The sequence below is a fragment of the Panthera uncia genome, assembly GCF_023721935.1.
Source record: "Panthera uncia isolate 11264 chromosome C1 unlocalized genomic scaffold, Puncia_PCG_1.0 HiC_scaffold_4, whole genome shotgun sequence".
Lineage (NCBI taxonomy): Eukaryota > Metazoa > Chordata > Mammalia > Carnivora > Felidae > Panthera > Panthera uncia.
Genome location: NW_026057585.1, coordinates 36,772,179 through 36,789,427, shown reverse-complemented (window position 1 = coordinate 36,789,427; position 17,249 = coordinate 36,772,179). Strand labels below are relative to the sequence as shown.

General features: G+C 38.2%; 1 long non-coding RNA gene across 1 annotated transcript in view; it reads left to right on the top strand.

Annotated features, from left to right (window-relative positions):
• Positions 1-17,249, top strand: part of LOC125912467 (uncharacterized) — a 67,816-nt gene that overhangs the window by 35,573 nt on the left and 14,994 nt on the right. The window contains exon 3 of the long non-coding RNA XR_007454752.1: positions 16,979-17,039. This is a non-coding gene — a long non-coding RNA (uncharacterized LOC125912467). The remainder of the gene's footprint in view (positions 1-16,978; positions 17,040-17,249) is intronic.

Here is a 17,249-nt window from a genome sequence, read left to right as displayed (position 1 = left end):
ATAGTGGAATAAGATGTCATTTAGGACTCTCATAGCTAGAGAGAAGTCAATGCCTGACTTTCTTTATAACTTCAAAGAACTGGCTGACTATTGTTACGGGCTAACGCAGCTGATGACTTTAAGTTGGAGTTGCGTTGGGGTGCCTGGGTGGCTTAGTTGGTTGAGTGTCAAACTTTGGCTTAGTCATGATCTCAAAGTTTGTGAGTCCAACCCCCACATCGGGCTCATTGCTGTCAGCGTGGAGCCCGCTTCTGATCCTCTCTCTCTCTTCCCTTCACCTGCTTGCACTCTCTCAAAAATAAAAAATATTAAAAAAAATTAAGTTGGAGTCACTTCTGATTGGCCATTCTGAAAATTATGTTAAATCTACCCTGTGCTCTAGAAATGGAACAACAACGTCTCACTGACAGCATGTTTGTTTACAACATGTTTACTGAATATTCTAAGCCTATTGTTGAGACCTACTGCTCAAAAAAAAATTTTCTTTCAAAATATTACTGCTCATTGACAATGCAACTGGGCATTCAACAGCTCTGATGGATATGGACAAAGATATTAATGCTGTTTTCGTGCCTACTGTCATAATGTACTTTCTGCCACCAAGGAGTAATTTTGACTTTTAAGTCTTATTATTTAAGAGATACATTTCATAAGGTTATAGCTGCCATAGACAGTGATGCCTTTGATGGATCTGGGTAAACTAAATTGAAAACTTTCTGGAAAAGATTCACCATTCTCAATGCCATTAAGAGCATTTGTGATTCATGGGAAGAAGTCAAAATGTCAACATTAACAGGATTTTGGAAGAAGCTGGATGACTTTGAGAGTTCAAGACTTCAGAGGAGGCAGTAACTGCAGATGTTGTGGAAAGAGCAAGAGAACTAGAATTAGAAGTGGAGCCTGAACATGTGACTGGATGGCTGCAATCTCATGATCAAACTTTCATGGATGAGGAGTCGCTTCTTACAGATGAGCAAAGAAAGTGGTTTCTTGAGATGGAATTGACTCTTCGTATAGGTGCTGTGACAATTGCTGAAATGGCAACAAAGGATTTATAGTATTACATAAATTTCATTGATAGAGCAGTGGCAGGCTTTGAGAGGATTGACTCTAATTGTGAGAGAAGTTCTATGGGTAAAATGCTATCAAACAGCATCACATGCTACAGAGAAATTTTTTTGTGAAAGGAGGAGTCAATTGAGGCAGCAAACATCATTGTTGTCTTATTTTAAAAAGTTGCCACAGCCATCCCAACCTTTGGCAACCACCGCCCTGGTCAGCCAACAGCCATCAACATCAAAGGCAAGACCCTCCACCAGTAAAAAATTACCACATGCTGAAAGCTCAGGTGATTGGTTAGCGTGTTTTGGCTTAAACCATTTTTTAGTTAAGGTACATACATTGTTTCTTTAGGTGTAATGCTACTATACACTTAATAGACTATAGTATAAACCTAATTTTTATATGAAGTGGGAAGCCAGCCAATTCATTTGACTAGCTTTATTGCCATGTTTGCTTTATTGCAATGATTTGGAATAAACCTGCAATATCTCCTAGGTATGCCTGTATTTGTTTAAGTGCTCAAATACTGTCCAAATTGGGCGATTTGAGTCAATGTTAATATCTGCTTGAAACGTAAAAGAATTTACTTGCTGAATTGACCCTCTGAAAATATAAAATTGAGGCTAGATGACAGCAGAAAACTTCAAATCAGTCTGAGTTTGGGTCTAAGTGCACTCTCCCAGCCACTGACCTTGGCATCACCTTGTTGAGCAGCTAACACTCGTATGTTTTGGGATTTTGCACTAATGACTGACTTTTGCTTGATGATAGGGAAGACCTGCTATTAGAAGTTTCTACTTCTCTGTGTAGAACTTTGGAATATCTGGGAAGCTCTATAGCTATCTGGACACACCCTTTGCTACTTCTAGCTTTAGGGACATGTCTCTCTAATCTTCTATATCCTTTATTCAAAGAGACACTCTGCATCCTCTGTGCAGGGTGACATCTTTGTCTGTCAGTCACATCTTTGTCTTATCGTTGCACATACTACATTGGGTCCCCAAATGGATTACATATTAAAAGATCAAGTTCAGAGGCCCAGTTTTAAGGTCAGAAGTGAAAATTAGCATCATGGAACTGTACTTTGCATGTTACAATTAGATACTAAGTTCACTGAGCTAAAATTGTGCAAAAATTGAACTAAGCAAATAAAGATAAAGTCACTTAAAAATTGATTTATCTTAGTGCAAAGGTCATCTGGTCATGTATGGTAATTAACTGTATTGTGTGAAGTAATATAAATCTTTAGAAGTTGATAAGAAGAGTGCTAATTATTATGAAAACGAAAGACATGATTCTGGACATGTAATGTTGAAGAAGGTAAAGATGAAAATGGCCCACTAGAAAGGAATACCATAAAAGTAATTGACAAAGTCAAAGAACATCAGAGGAACAACATTTTATGAATATGAATGCTAATCCACTTAAAAACATTTTGTATACCTGAGACCTAAGAAAGAGGCAAAGACATACAATGAAAAAACAAAAAAACAAACAAACAAAAAAAAAGCAACAACCAAAAAAACCCAGCTATTGAGGAAGGGGATAAGGTTTTTTTAGCTGAGAGCAAAATGAATTATTTGCTTGAGTATTCCCCAAAGAAGAGGAAGGTAGTATTCTAGAAACTGCAATGCATTCTCCTTTGGGGGAAGCAAGATGTTAAAAGGCTTCGCCATCACACTAGAGCAGATAATTAGGCAATTACAACTATTAAATTTGACAGAGCATTAGTTTAAATGCATTACTCACTAGAATTCTGAAGGAAGTAACAAATAGTATAATTTTTAGTGAATACTTTTGATAACTCATTGAGGACAACATCTTACCAGAGGATTGAAGGGTGCTAATATATTCTTGAATTTGAAAAATGCACACATGTGCACACACACACACACATACACACACGATCCCAGGGGGAAAAAAAACTCCCTAGGAAAGCCTAAATCTTCTGAAGTCTTTTCCTCTTTTATATGCAATTATTGCAGTGTGCTTATAGATATTAACCCACCAATCATCAAAAGACCTTTCAGAAGTAGGCAGCAAATATCATTTCAGAATCTCCTACCTTGATTTATAGGTATTAAAATAGAAACAAAAAGAAGTCACCTTGAAAACTACTGGAAAAACCCAGTCTAGGATTTAAGTAACTGACAATTACCAAACATTTGGTAATGCATAATTTAGTGATACCAGAGTCAACTTAGAACACTGTTCTTATCACCTTGCTATAAAATCTTTAAAAGGATTACTCCTGCATTTTTAAAAAGCATGAAATATTGCTACACTGAATAATAATTTAATGTAATAATCACATACTGCTTATCACTTACGTTCCAAATTCCACGTTTTACAGGTATCACAAGATCCTGCTGGTATTCATATGAATTATTGCTGCTTAGAATAAAATAACGAACTTTTAAAACAATAGTGCTGCCCATTGCATCAGAGGTCCCACTTTATGGGGTGCCTGGGTAGCTCAGTGGGTTAAGCAACTGACTCTTGGTTTTGACTCAGGGTGTGATCTCAGGGTTCCTGAGTTCGAGCCTTACGTCAGGCTCAACGCTAACAGTGCAGAGCCTGCTTGGGATTCTCTATCTCTTCCTCTCTCTCTGCCCTTCCCACACATGTACCCTCTCTCTCTCTCAAAATAAATAAAGTAAAAAACTTAAAAAAAAAAAAAAAGAAGGTCCACCTTTGTTTCTAAAGATTAGCAGTTACTTAGTGGCATCTTTGGCATACCTGTTTTCATCCACCACTCTCACCGCATGGTTATGGAGATGGATAGCCTAGGTCAGTGACAGATAAATGATGGTCACAGTGGATCTTTGTATTAGGGTTAGACCCTTTAGGGATCTTTGCTCTTTCTGACACTGCTCCTGCTCATATTCAGTAGGGCGCGCTCTTAGGCTAGATTGAGGATTCAAGGGGCTAGGGTCTTGGCTTCCTCACCTTTGTGTTCCCTTAGCATATCAACACACTTAACTCTGGTTAATTCATTGCTGTTTGAAGAAATGGATGAATACAGGATCCTTCCAATAAGCTTTTTCTGACATTCTGCATGGATGAGTTTTGGAATTCTTTTTACATAATTCGATATTGGCTTCTATTGCAGTATTTACAATCTTGCTTTGCAATTTCTAGTTAGAAGTCCGCTGTTTCCACAGTCTGGTAACTGCTAGTTCTGGCCTAGCCACATGCTGTGCTAATGATTATATATTCAGTGCCAATCACATAGCAGATGCTCAGTAAATGTTTGCTGAATGAATAAATGCATGTGTTCCCCCCCCACCTCCATCTGCAAATATATACCTCTCAATAAACAGTAACAATAATGCACATGTCCATACATTCAAAACATTTTAATATAATTTAAGATATGGCTGCATCTCAGAGATGTTTGTGATTTTATTTTAATTCTACTTCTCAAATCTGCTACCATATTTTTTCTGTGAGTGGCCCTGTGATTTTTGATTTGAGCATGAGGTTCATATCCTCTGAATTCATCAAGAATTCAGAATGAATTAGTAGAAAGACAGTGTGGATTCGAATTTAGGAGACCAATACTCTTGTTTTGGGTTTACTTTGAAGAAATAAATTAACATCTCTGAGCTGAACACCATCATCTCTAAAGTGGTAAGATTAAACTGGGTGATATCTAAACCTTACTAACACTAAATATCAATTATTCTAGAACAAATAAATTGAATAAACATTTATTGATTGCTGTGTAATAGAGGGGTACTGAGAGAGAGAGAACGTTCAGAGAGACAGACAGTCCTTGTTGGGATTTATGTATTCTTTAGGGCAATACTGTCTAATGGAACTTTCTATGATGGTGGGATTGCTCTATAACCTGCACTGTCCAGCATAACAGACAATAAGCACATGTGACTGTGGAGCACTTGAAAGGTGATTTGTGCAATTGCAGAATTTAATTTTATTTAATTTTAATCAACTTAAATTTACTTTTTATTATTTATTTTTTTAAATATGAAATTTATTGTCAAACTGGTTTCCATACAACACCCAGTGCTCATCCCAACAGGTGCCCTCCTCAACCCTCAGTTTATTCTCAGTTTTTAAGAGTCTCTTATGTTTTGGCTCCCTCCCTCTCTAACCTCTTTTTTTTTTTTTCCTTCCCCTCCTTCAGGGTCTTCTGTTAAGTTTCTCAGGATCCACATAAGAGTGAAAACATGGTATCTGTCTTTCTCTGTATGACTTATTTCACTTAGCATAACACTCTCCAGTTCCATCCACGTAGCTACAAAAGGCCATATTTCATTCTTTCTCATTGCCACATAGTATTCCATTGTGTACATAAACCACAATTTCTTTATCTATTCATCAGTTGATGACCATTTAGGCTCTTTCCAGAATTTGGCTATTGTTGAAGGTGCTGCTATAAACACTGGGGTACAAGTGCTCCTATGCATCAGTACTCCTGTATCCTTGGGTAAATTCCGAGCAGTGCTACTGCTGGGTCATAGGGTAGATCTATTTTTAATTTTTTGAGGAACCTCCAAACTGTTTTCCAGAGCGGCTGCACCAGTTTGCATTCCCACCAACAGTGCAAGAGGGTTCCCGTTTCTCCACATCCACGCCAGCATCTGTAGTCTCCTGATTTGTTCATTTTGGCCACTGACTGGAGTGACGTGGTATCTGAGTGTGGTTGTGATTTGTATTTCCCTTATGAGGAGCGACGTTGAGCATCTTTCATGTGCCTGTTGGCCATCCAGATGTCTTCTGTAGAGAAGTGTCTATTCATGTTTTCTGCCCATTTCTTCACTGGGTTATTTGTTTTTCGGGTGTGGAGTTTGGTGAGCTCTTTATAGATTTTGGATACTAGCCCTTTGTCCGATATGTCATTTGCAAATATCTTTTCCCATTCCGTTGGTTGCCTTTTAGTTTTGTTGATTGTTTCCTTTGCTGTGCAGAAGCTTTTTATCTTCATAAGGTCCCAGTAATTCACTTTTGCTTTTAATTCCCTTGCCTTTGGGGATGTGTCAAGTAAGAAATTGCTGCGGCTCAGGTCAGAGAGGTTTTTCTCTGCTTTCTCCTCTAGGGTTTTGATGGTTTCCTGCCTCACATTCAGGTCCTTTATCCATTTTGAGTTTATTTTTGTGAATGGTGTGAGAAAGTGGTCTAGTTTCATCCTTCTGCATGTTGCTGTCCAGTTCTCCCAGCACCATTTGTTAAAGAGACTGTCTTTTTTCCATTGGATATTCTTTCCTGCTTTGTCAAAGATTAGTTGGCCATACTTTTGTGGGTCTAATTCTGGGGTTTCTATTCTATTCCATTTGTCTATGTGTGTTTTTGTGCCAATACCATGCTGTCTTGATGATGACAGCTTTGTAGTAGAGGCTAAAGTCTGGGATTGTGATGCCTCCTGCTTTGGTCTTCTTCAAAATTACTTTGGCTATTCAGGGCCTTTTGTGGTTCCATATGAATTTTAGGATTGCTTATTCTAGTTTCGAGAAGAATCCTGGTGCAATTTTGATTGGGACTGCATTGAATGTGTAGATAGCTTTGGGTAGTATTGACATTTTGACAATATTTATTCTTCCAATCCATGAGCACAGAATGTTTTTCCATTTCTTTATATCTTCTTCAATTTCCTTCATAAGCTTTCTATAGTTTTCAGCATACAAATCCTTTACATCTTTGGCTAGGTTTATTCCTAGGTATTTTATGCTTCTTGGTGCAATTGTGTATAGGATCGGTTTCTTTATTTGTCTTTCTGTTGCTTCATTTTTAGGGTATAAGAATGCAACTGATTTCTGTACATTTTGTATCCTGCGACTTTGATGAATTCATGTATCAGTTCTAGCAGACTTTTGGTGGCGTCTATCGGATTTTCCATGTATAATATCATGTCATCTGCAAAAAGCAAAAGCTTGACTTCATCTTTGCCAATTTTAATGCCTTTGATTTCCTTTTGTTGTCTGATTGCTGATTCTAGAACTTCCAAGACTATGTTAACAGTGGTGAGAGTGGACATCCCTGTCGTGTTCCTGATCTCAGGGAAAAAGCTCTCAGTTTTTCCCCATTGAGGATGATATTAGCTGTGGGCTTTTCATAAATGGCTTTTATGATGTTTAGGTATGTTCCTTCTATCCCAACTTTCTCGAGGGTTTTTATTAAGAAAGGATGCTGAATTTTGTCAAATGTGTTTTCTGCATCGAGTGACAGGATCATATGGTTCTTATCTTTTCTTTTATTAATGTGATGTATCACGTTGATTGATTTGCGAATGTTGAACCAGCCCTGCATCCCAGGAATGAATCCCACTTGATCATGGTGAATAATTCTTTTTATATGCTGTTGAATTCGATTTGCTAGTATCTTATTGAGAATTTTTGCATCCATATTCATCAGCGATATTGGCTTGTAGTTCTCTTTTTTTACTGGGTCTCTGTCTGGTTTAGGAATCAAAGTAATGCTGGCTTCATAGAATGAGTCTGGAAATTTTCCTCCCTTTCTATTTTTTGGAATAGCTTGAGAAGGATTGGTATTATCTCTGCTTTAAACGTCTGGTAGAACTCTGCTGGGAAGCCATCTGGTCCTGGACTCTTATTTGTTGGGAGATTTTTGATGATTGAATCAATTTCTTCACTGGTTATGGGTCTGTTCAAGCTTTCTATTTCCTCCTGATTGAGTTTTGGAAGTGTGTGGGTGCTTAGGAATTTGTCCATTTCTTCCAAGTTGTCCAGTTTGTTGGCATATAATTTTTCATAGTATCCCCTGATAATTGCTTGTATTTCTGAGGGATTGGTTGTAATAATTCCATTTTCATTCATGATTTTATCTATTTGGGTCATCTCCCTTTTCTTTTTGAGAAGCCTGGCTAGAGGTTTATCAATTTTGTTTATTTTTCCAAAAACCAACTCTTGGTTTCATTGATCTGCTCTACAGTTTTTTTTCAATTCTATATTGTTTATTTCTGTTCTGATCTTTAGGATTTCTCTCATTCTGCTGGGTTTAAGCTGTCTTTGCTGTTCTGCTTCTGTTTCCTCTAGGTGTGCTGTTAGATTTTGTATTTGGGATTTTTCTTGTTTCTTGAGATAGGCCTGGATTGCAATGTATTTTCCTCTCAGGACTGCCTTCGCTGCATCCCAAAGCATTTGGATTGGTGTATTTTCATTTTCATTTGTTTCCATATATTTTTAAATTTATTTTCCAATTGCCTGGTTGACGCATTCATTCTTTGGTAGGGTGTTCTTTAACCTCCATGCTTTTGGAGGTTTTCCAGACTTTTTCCCATGGTTGATTTCAAGCTTCATAGCATTGTGGTCTGAAAGTATGCATGGTATGATTTTAATTCTTGTATACTTATGAAGGGCTGTTTTGTGACCCAGTATGTGATCTATCTTGGAGAATGTTCCATGTGCACTCAAGAAGAAAGTATATTCTGTTGCTTTGGGATGCAGAGTTCTAAATATATCTGTCAAGTCCATCTGATCCAATGTATCCTTCAGGGCCCTTGTTTCTTTATTGACCGTGTGTCTAGATGATCTATCCATTTCTGTAAGTGGAGTGTTAAAGTCCCCTGCAATTACCACATTCTTATCAATAAGGTTGCTTATGTTTGTGATTAATTGTTTTATATATTTGGGGGCTCCCGTATTCGGCGCATAGACATGTATAATTGTTAGCTCTTCCTGATGGATAGACCCTGTGATTATTATATAATGCCCTTCTTCATCTCTTGTTACAGCCTTTAATTTAAAGTCTAGTTTGTCTGATATAAGTATGGCTACTCCAGCTTTCTTTTGACTTCCAGTGGCATGATAAATAGTTCTCCATCCCCTCACTCTCAATCTGAAGGTGTCCTCGGGTCTAAAATGAGTCTCTTGTAGACAGCAAATAGATGGGTCTTGTTTTTTTATCCATTCTGATACGCTATGTCTTTTGGTTGGCGCATTTAGTCCATTTACATTCAGTGTTATTATAGAAAGATATGGGTTTAGAGTCATTGTGATGTCCGTAGGTTTCATGCTTGTAGCGATGTCTCTGGTACTTTGTCTCACAGGATCCCCTTAGGATCTCTTGTAGGGCTGGTTTAGTAGTGATGAATTCTTTCAGTTTTTGTTTGTTTGGGAAGACCTTTATCTCTCCTTCTATTCTAAATGACAGACTTGATGGATAAAGGATTCTCGGGTACATATTTTTTCTGTTCATCACATTGAAGATTTCCTGCCATTCCATTCTGGCCTGGGAAGTTTCAGTAGATAGATCTACCACTAGTCTTATCAGTCTCCCTTTGTATGGTAGAACATGTTTATCCCTAGCTGCTTTCAGAATTTGCTCTTTATCCTTGTATTTTGCCAGTTTCACTATGATAATGTCATGCAGAAGATCGCTTGAGGTTACATCTGAAGGGAGTTCTCTGTGCCTCTTGGATTTCAATGCCTGTTTCCTTCCCCAGATCAGGGAAGTTCTCAGCTATGATTTGTTCAAGTACACTTTCAACCCCTTTCTCTCATTCTTCCTCTTCTGGAATTCCTAGTATACAGATATTGTTCCATTTGATTGCATCACTTAGTTCTCTAATTCTCCCCTCATACTCCTGGATTTTTTTCTCTCTCTTTTTCTCAGCTTCCTCTTTTTCCATAATTTTATCTTCTAATTCACCTATTCTCTCCTCTGCCTCTTCAATCCGAGCTGTGGTCACCTCCATTTTATTTTGCACCTCATTTGTAGCATTTTTAGCCCCTCCTGACTGTTTCTTAGTCCCTTGATCTCTGTAGCAATAGGTTCTCTGCTGTCCTCTATACTTTTTTCAAGCCCAGCGAGTAATTTTATGACTATTATTCTAAATTCTTGTTCCGTATATTGCTTAAATCATTTTTGATCAATTCGTTAGCTGTCGCTACTTCCTGGAATTTCTTTTGAGGAGAATTCTTCCGTTTTGTCATTTTCGATAGTCCCTGGGGTGGCAGGGAACTGCAGGGCACTTCCCTTGTGCTATCTGGAGTAACTTGTGTTGGTGGGTGGGGCCGCAGTCAGACCTGATATCTGTCCCCAGCCCACTGCTGGGGCCACAGTCAGACTGGTGTGTACCTTACCTTCACTTCTCCCAGGTGCAAGGTTCACTGTGGATTGGTGTGGCCCCTGTCTGGGCTACTTGCACACTGCCAGGCTTGTGGTGCTGCTTTGATGAGATCTGCTGTATTAGCCAGGGTGGATCCACAATGTGCACAGGGGTGGGAGGGGCAGGCTTAGCTCGCTTTGCCATTGGTGGTCCCCTGTGGGAGGGGCCCTGCAGCACTCAGGGAGTCAGGTAGACCCGTTGGAGGGATGGATCCATAGAAGCACAGCGTTGGGTGTTTGCGCGGTGCAAGCAAGTTCGGTGACAGAAACTGGTTCCCTTTGGGATTTCGGCTGGGGAATGGGAGAGGGAGATGGTGCTTCCCAGCGCCTTTGTTCCCCGCTGAGCTGAGCCCTGTCTTCCGGGGCTCAACACCTCTCCCTCCTGGTGTCCTCTTGCCCTCCCACTCTCTGAGCACAGCTTTTGACTTTTAACATTCCAGATGTTAAGTCCTACTGACTGTCAGAAATCACGGAGTCCGGTCCCTCCACTTTTGCAAGTCTGACTCGGGGGCTCTGCCTTGCCGGGCGGGCTGGCTGCTCCTCCACCACCCCGGCTCCCTCCCGCCAGTCCGTGTAGTGCACACCGCCTCTCCTCCCTTCGTACCCTCTTCCGTGGGCCTCTCGTCTATGTTTGGCTCCAGAGAGTCCGTTCTGCTAGTCTTCTGGCGGTTCTCTGGGTTATTTAGGCAGATGTGGGTGGAATCTAAGTGATCAGCAGGACGAGGTGAGCCATGATCCTCCTACACTGCCATCTTATCTCCAATCAACTTGAATTTATAAGCCACATGCAACTATATTGGACAGTGCAGGTATAGACAGACAGCTATATGAAAAAATAACGTGACTGTAGTACATTTAAAAGCAAAAGTACAATAGAGGACAAAAGATTAAATTCAAAGAAATTTCTTTGTGTTTTAAAAAAGTATATCAAACTTGACTGACTCAGTCAGTAGAGCATGTGACTCCTGATCTTGGGGTTGTAAGTTCAAGCCCCACATTGGGCATAGAGATTCCGTTAAAAAAAAATAATTAAGGGGCGCCTGGGTGGCGCAGTCGGTTAAGCGTCCGACTTCAGCCAGGTCACGATCTCGCGGTCCGTGGGTTCGAGCCCCGCGTCAGGCTCTGGGCTGATGGCTCGGAGCCTGGAGCCTGTTTCCGATTCTGTGTCTCCCTCTCTCTCTGACCCTCCCCCGTTCATGCTCTGTCTCTCTCTGTCCCAAAAATAAAAAAAAATAAAAAAATAATAATAATTAAAAGTAAAAAAGCATATCAAACATAAAGAAAATGGATTTTAAAAATTACATAATATACATGGAGATTAGTTGAGTACTCAAGTGTTTGTGTAAATATCTTTTTAGTATTGTAGAAATGACCTTAGGTAAGGTATTTTTTCAGAACATCTAAATCTGTTTATAACACAGATTTTTAGCTAAGAATTAGAAAATACTGAGGAGCAGAGCAAACATAATCATGTTTTGTATAATCGGTTTATGGGATTCAAAATGACTATTATGATCCCATATAACTGTAATGAGTACAGGGATGAAAACAATCATAGAGGCCAGAATCAAAATTAATGTACAATATAGGCCCTGGCTTGAGAAAATGACAGGGGAAAATGATTGTGCAAGTGTATTAATATATTAAAATTCTCACTATAAAATATGTTGGTAAAAATAGAGTCATAAAATCTGTTTAGAAACATTTAAGAAAGAGAAAGTGACTATGGTCACAGCATGGATTCCAAATCAACCAAGTTATTTTGGCAGGTCATAATGAAAATTAAACCATGTTTGGAATAGTATGCTAGGTACATGTCTCATCACTGTATTATTCTCTTGAATGAACATTACTGAAATTACAGAGGTAGGATGGAACGCAACCAAACAAACTTAAAATTTTAAAGGACAGAGCATTATTCATGAGGAATGATTATCCATCTTAGCAAATGTGGCCTTGAAAAAGATGACTAGGGGGTGAACCCCAAGAGGTTTATTAGTAACAGCAAGGAAAGGCTGGATTGATAATGACCTGAAATTGAAAAGGAAGAAATATAAATTAGGAAACACTTTCTGATTAAAAGAGTCAATCAGACAAAACAACAACAACAACAACAACAACAACAAAAACAAAAACATACAACTTGCTAAAGAAGATAGTATCAATACTAATGACATCAAAAATTGATTCAATGATAAATTTAGCCCTTGGTAAAACTTTATGAAAGAAATATTAGTAACAGTAAATTGAATACACAGGATATAGTCTATATATTAAAAGAATAAAATTTTGGGGCGCCTGGGTGGCGCAGTCGGTTAAGCGTCCGACTTCAGCCAGGTCACGATCTCGTGGTCTGTGAGTTCGAGCCCCGCGTCGGGCTCTGGGCTGATGGCTCGGAGCCTGGAGCCTGTTTCCGATTCTGTGTCTCCCTCTCTCTCTGCCCCTCCCCCGTTCATGCTCTGTCTCTCTCTGTCCCAAAAATAAATTAAAAAACGTTGAAAATAAATAAATAAATAAATAAATAAATAAAAGAATAAAATTTTAGTTTAGTTCTGTCCTAAGCATCTGGAGGGAAAATGCAGAGAAAGTATAATATAGTAGAAGGGGCATTGACATTGGAGATGGAAAGATGTATTTGAATTCGCATTCTGCCACTGCTAACTCAACTTGAGTCAAATTGCTTTACCTCTCTGAATCTGAGTTTCCAAAGCTGCACCAAGTTTAATGAGACCTACTTAAAAGAGTTGTTTTCATGTTTAATGAAATAATATGTGGAAAATGCCTAGCATTATACCTAGGTATTCTTGTGTTCCTTATAAACAAGGACCTCAATTCAGTCAACTGTAATATACATGTATACACCAGTCAGAACAATTCCTTCTAATATTTATTGAGCATTACCCCACGAGAGGCATTCTCCTAGGTACCAGCTGTATAAATAGAGGAAGGAAGCTGTGTTCATTGCCCTCAAGGAATCACAGCCTAATCAGGAAAATAGACTCATAAATAACAGTTACATAAGTCAAATCATGAGAAGGGTTCTAAACAGCCTTGAACAAGTGCTTTGGGAAAAGAGAAAGGCAAGATTGGAAGAGGATGAGCAGGATAACAATCCCTACAAAATCAGATAAACTATTTGATCTTGGCATAAGTGTGTCCTGTCACTTCATTAGTTTTAAGAGTTCATTCATTTATTTCTTTAACAAATATTCATTTAGCACCTACAGTATTCCAGGCTCTGGAACACAATGATGAAGGAGGTGCAGTAGTGCCTGCCCTCACGGGAAACATAATCTGGTCTAAAATGAATTGGAGAGCCATGCCACTCTTCATTACAAGATTGTTGATAGGGGATATATGGAAGCAGGAGTAAATTTCATCACATGGCTCCCATGTCTTACAATATTTCGATTAAAAGAAACCCCAAGGGCAAATCAGAAGGGTAAAAACTTCCATCAAAAGTAGTATGTAGACTGAAGGGTGTATATGTGGAAAGGGATGGGGTCAGTCCTCATTGAGTTAGTGAAAGAGTAGAATGAATTCCATGCATAAGGGAGAATATTTGGCTTTAGAATGAGGATTAATCTCAGGTTTCTCTTAACACAAGGGGACAGAGGCAGCCTTTTCTCTCATCCATTGCCCTTCTGGTATAGGACTAATCTTTTTAAACCTCAATGCCAAATAAATGTTTGTTTACTAAATTAATAAATACATGAACATCTTTAAATTATGAGGCTTAAATTTTTATTCTAAAATATACATTGTTGGTAATTTCTATATTAATAATTGTTCTTTTTGTTGAGGCTGACATTTTAGTTGCCCTCCTCAAAGATCTGGTATTTATGAGGAAATTCAGAGTCATATTACTGCAAAAAGTAACTAAATATTGAGCTTACATTATATTTCTCCTTTCTCCAGACACCCTCTTAACCTGTTCCACAGCCTGACCGAAACATTTATGTCAAAAGATGGTATTTCATGAACATGAGGAAATGCTTTTTTTTTTTTAAATGCTTTGCCATTTGAAATTTGAATGCCCTTCTTTGTCTTTTTGCCCAGAAAGCCATAAAAAGCAGGTAGTGCTAACAGCCATTAGAATTACCTGGTGCAGTTAAGGCCATATAAGCACTTAGCCAGATTTATTTGAAAATGGTTGCATTTAACAAACCACCCAAATATGAGTTAAATGATCTATGGACAAAAATTGTAAAACAGTCTAATAAATTTCTGGTGCTTAAAAATATATTGGTAGCAGATAAGAAGAATCCTATCACACTCAACAAAATGATCAAGGGGGTTGACTTTATATTTAAAGAGAACCAGAAATCAGATCCAAAAATACTAACGTTTAGATATGTTCCTGATACTGGGTGTGTGAGTTGAAAATAATGTAGTTTTTTTTTTTTTTAATTGCTAATCGATTTACTAGGTAGCCTCCATAATCTAGATTAAATTTTCCCTTGTTTCTAGGAGATTCAACACAAATTCTTAGAATTTTCTGCAGCACAGGGCTATAGTACTTACTTTTTCTCTTTCTCTCTATTGCTCTCTCTGTCTCTCTCTGTTTCTCTCTCTCTCTCACACACACACACACACACACACACACACACACACACAGAGTTTCTAACTTTAGAATGAAGTTAATGAATTAACTTTAGAATGAAGTTAGGAGTTTTGCCTGTCTTTTTGGTCCCCTTAGAGGAAGAGAATAAGATTTGAACTCAGCTTTGGTTTACTTAGCTTACGACTGTCTGATGAGAATGCAAAACAAATTTGAAACCCTTTGTGATTTGTTTGGTATCATTTGTTCAATACTTTTGAAAAGACAACCACAGATAACACTATGGGAGACAACAAGGACTAGATGTATTAGCAATAACTCTAGGTTTATAATGTCTTTCTCTTCTGACTGTGATTAGTTGTCAGAATCTCTTCAGAATCTCTCTTAAAACAATGAGACTTCAGGGATAATTTAATATCCCAAGTTCGAAATGTGCTTAAATAACGAATGGTTTACAATGAGTTTGGGGCACAATAAAAATTTTGTGTTTTAGAGACCCAGGTCATGCTTTTGCCGATAGACCGTCTCTCTGGGTGAGTCACTGAACTCTGATTCTTTTGTAGTCCATCTGTCACCAAGTGAATGACCTGCCTTTTTCCTTGGCAAAGGAATAAATAAACATTTCCTAGGTTTTTCAAATGCCAATTCGATCCAAATGTTGAATGCAACTGAAAACAAATGCCGTAAGACAAAAGAGGGAGGCTTTGTCGTTATGACAGCTGGAAAATACAAAACACCGGAATACTGTTTGTCCCACACACAGTGTTAAATATTGTAGCTGATTTTCATTCATTGAATAGATGCGTTTGGGGGACGTTGTGTAAACAAAACCAATTTTAATGTTTTAAAATCAGTGAGGATTTTTCTGCATTAATATTGCTAACAGATCATCGGTAAGTAGAGTGTTGACTTGATCTCTTTTACCTACAGTGGTGATAAGTTTGCTCTGAACCAATAAACTATCTATACAGTCTCAACTGATCCCTATTGTGATTGAAATGTTTCTGAGACAGCTGGCCAGGATTATTGGAGGCATAATATGTGACTGAAGAACAGATGTCTTCTTCGTTTGAAGTTAACCAGTCTGTTTAGGACTCAACCTTTGACCTTATGCTTAAGAGTACACAGAACTAGTCAAATTAACTGGTCCCATTTCCCCCCTCTCATAGCCACCAGGGAATATGCTTAAAGAAAGAATAGGATATAACAGGTGTTGTGATCTCTACTAAGGGACCATTGATTATCTCAAGTTCACTTTTCCTACGTTGCAAGAACATAAAATCTAGTGAAATATTCTAGTACTGGGACATCATTTATCTTGCATTGTAGTTTGGCTAGATAGGATTATTGTCTTTTAAATTTTCTATAACTGGGTGATAAATTGCCATAATTTGATCTGTCTCCTATAATTTTAGATATCATTCTGTTAGACAAATAAAATTAAAATGGCAAAAGCCCTTAATATAACCATGGGATATTAAGATGTTTTCCCTATGAGGAAATGAAGCCCACCCCCACTGAAATGCAAAAGGAGGAAAGAGCCTTTGTCCTAATTCTGAGTTAGGGTAAGAGGTGATAAGAAAACTTACTTGATATGGCCCAATTACACAAGTTTTATTTTCTGATTTTAGATTTCTTATTAGATGTTCCCTCTTAAGAGTGAGATTGTGAAAGGAGAAGTTAAGTACCTTACCATATGCTGCAGATTGAGTACTTGTCTCCCCCAATTCATATTTTGTGATGGTATTTGGAGGTGGGGTTTTTGGGAGGGTGGAACCTTCATGAGTGAGGCTAGTGCTCTTATAAAAGAGGCCCTAGAGAGCTCCTTTACTTTTCTGCCTTGTGAGGGTACAGCAAAAAGACAACAGTCTAACAACCAGGATGCAAGCATTCAGCAGACACCGAATCAGCTGCTGTCTTGGTTGTAGACTGCCCAGCCTCTAGAACTGTTTGTTGTTTAAGCCACCCAGTCTAAGGTATTTTCATGATAGCAGCCTAAATAGGCTAAGATACTTTATATCCCTGGAGGCTGACATGGTCTAGAGTTATTCATGCTTCTGTCTCTGAGACAGTCATCCAGGTATCATAGTATTCCTGCGTTTATATAAGTTAGTTTATAAAGATCAGGCTGGCAAAGAGGTGTTATGACAGACGGTACTTTGAAAACAAAGTCTTCACTCTGATAGCCCTTCTCAAGTACATTCAATGAAGGTCAGATGAGGATAAAAAACTAACTCTTGAAAATACTGGTATCTTTCACTTAAGGGTCTTCTGTTTGATCTGCAGCAAGAAGAAAACACTGCTCCTCTACTACATGATGCACTTGGTAAGTAAATGATCCAAAAATGTATTCTAGGAGGGATTCATTCATCTACTCTATTTCTGAGTATTTTTGGCCAAAAAGTACGCAACTTTATTAGTAACAGCATCTATTCAACTTTAATGAGAAAAAAAACTATAATCAATATTGGATATTACTTCTGCTGACATTATACAAACCACATGTTTCATTTTACTTAAAAGTTAATAGTTTAAT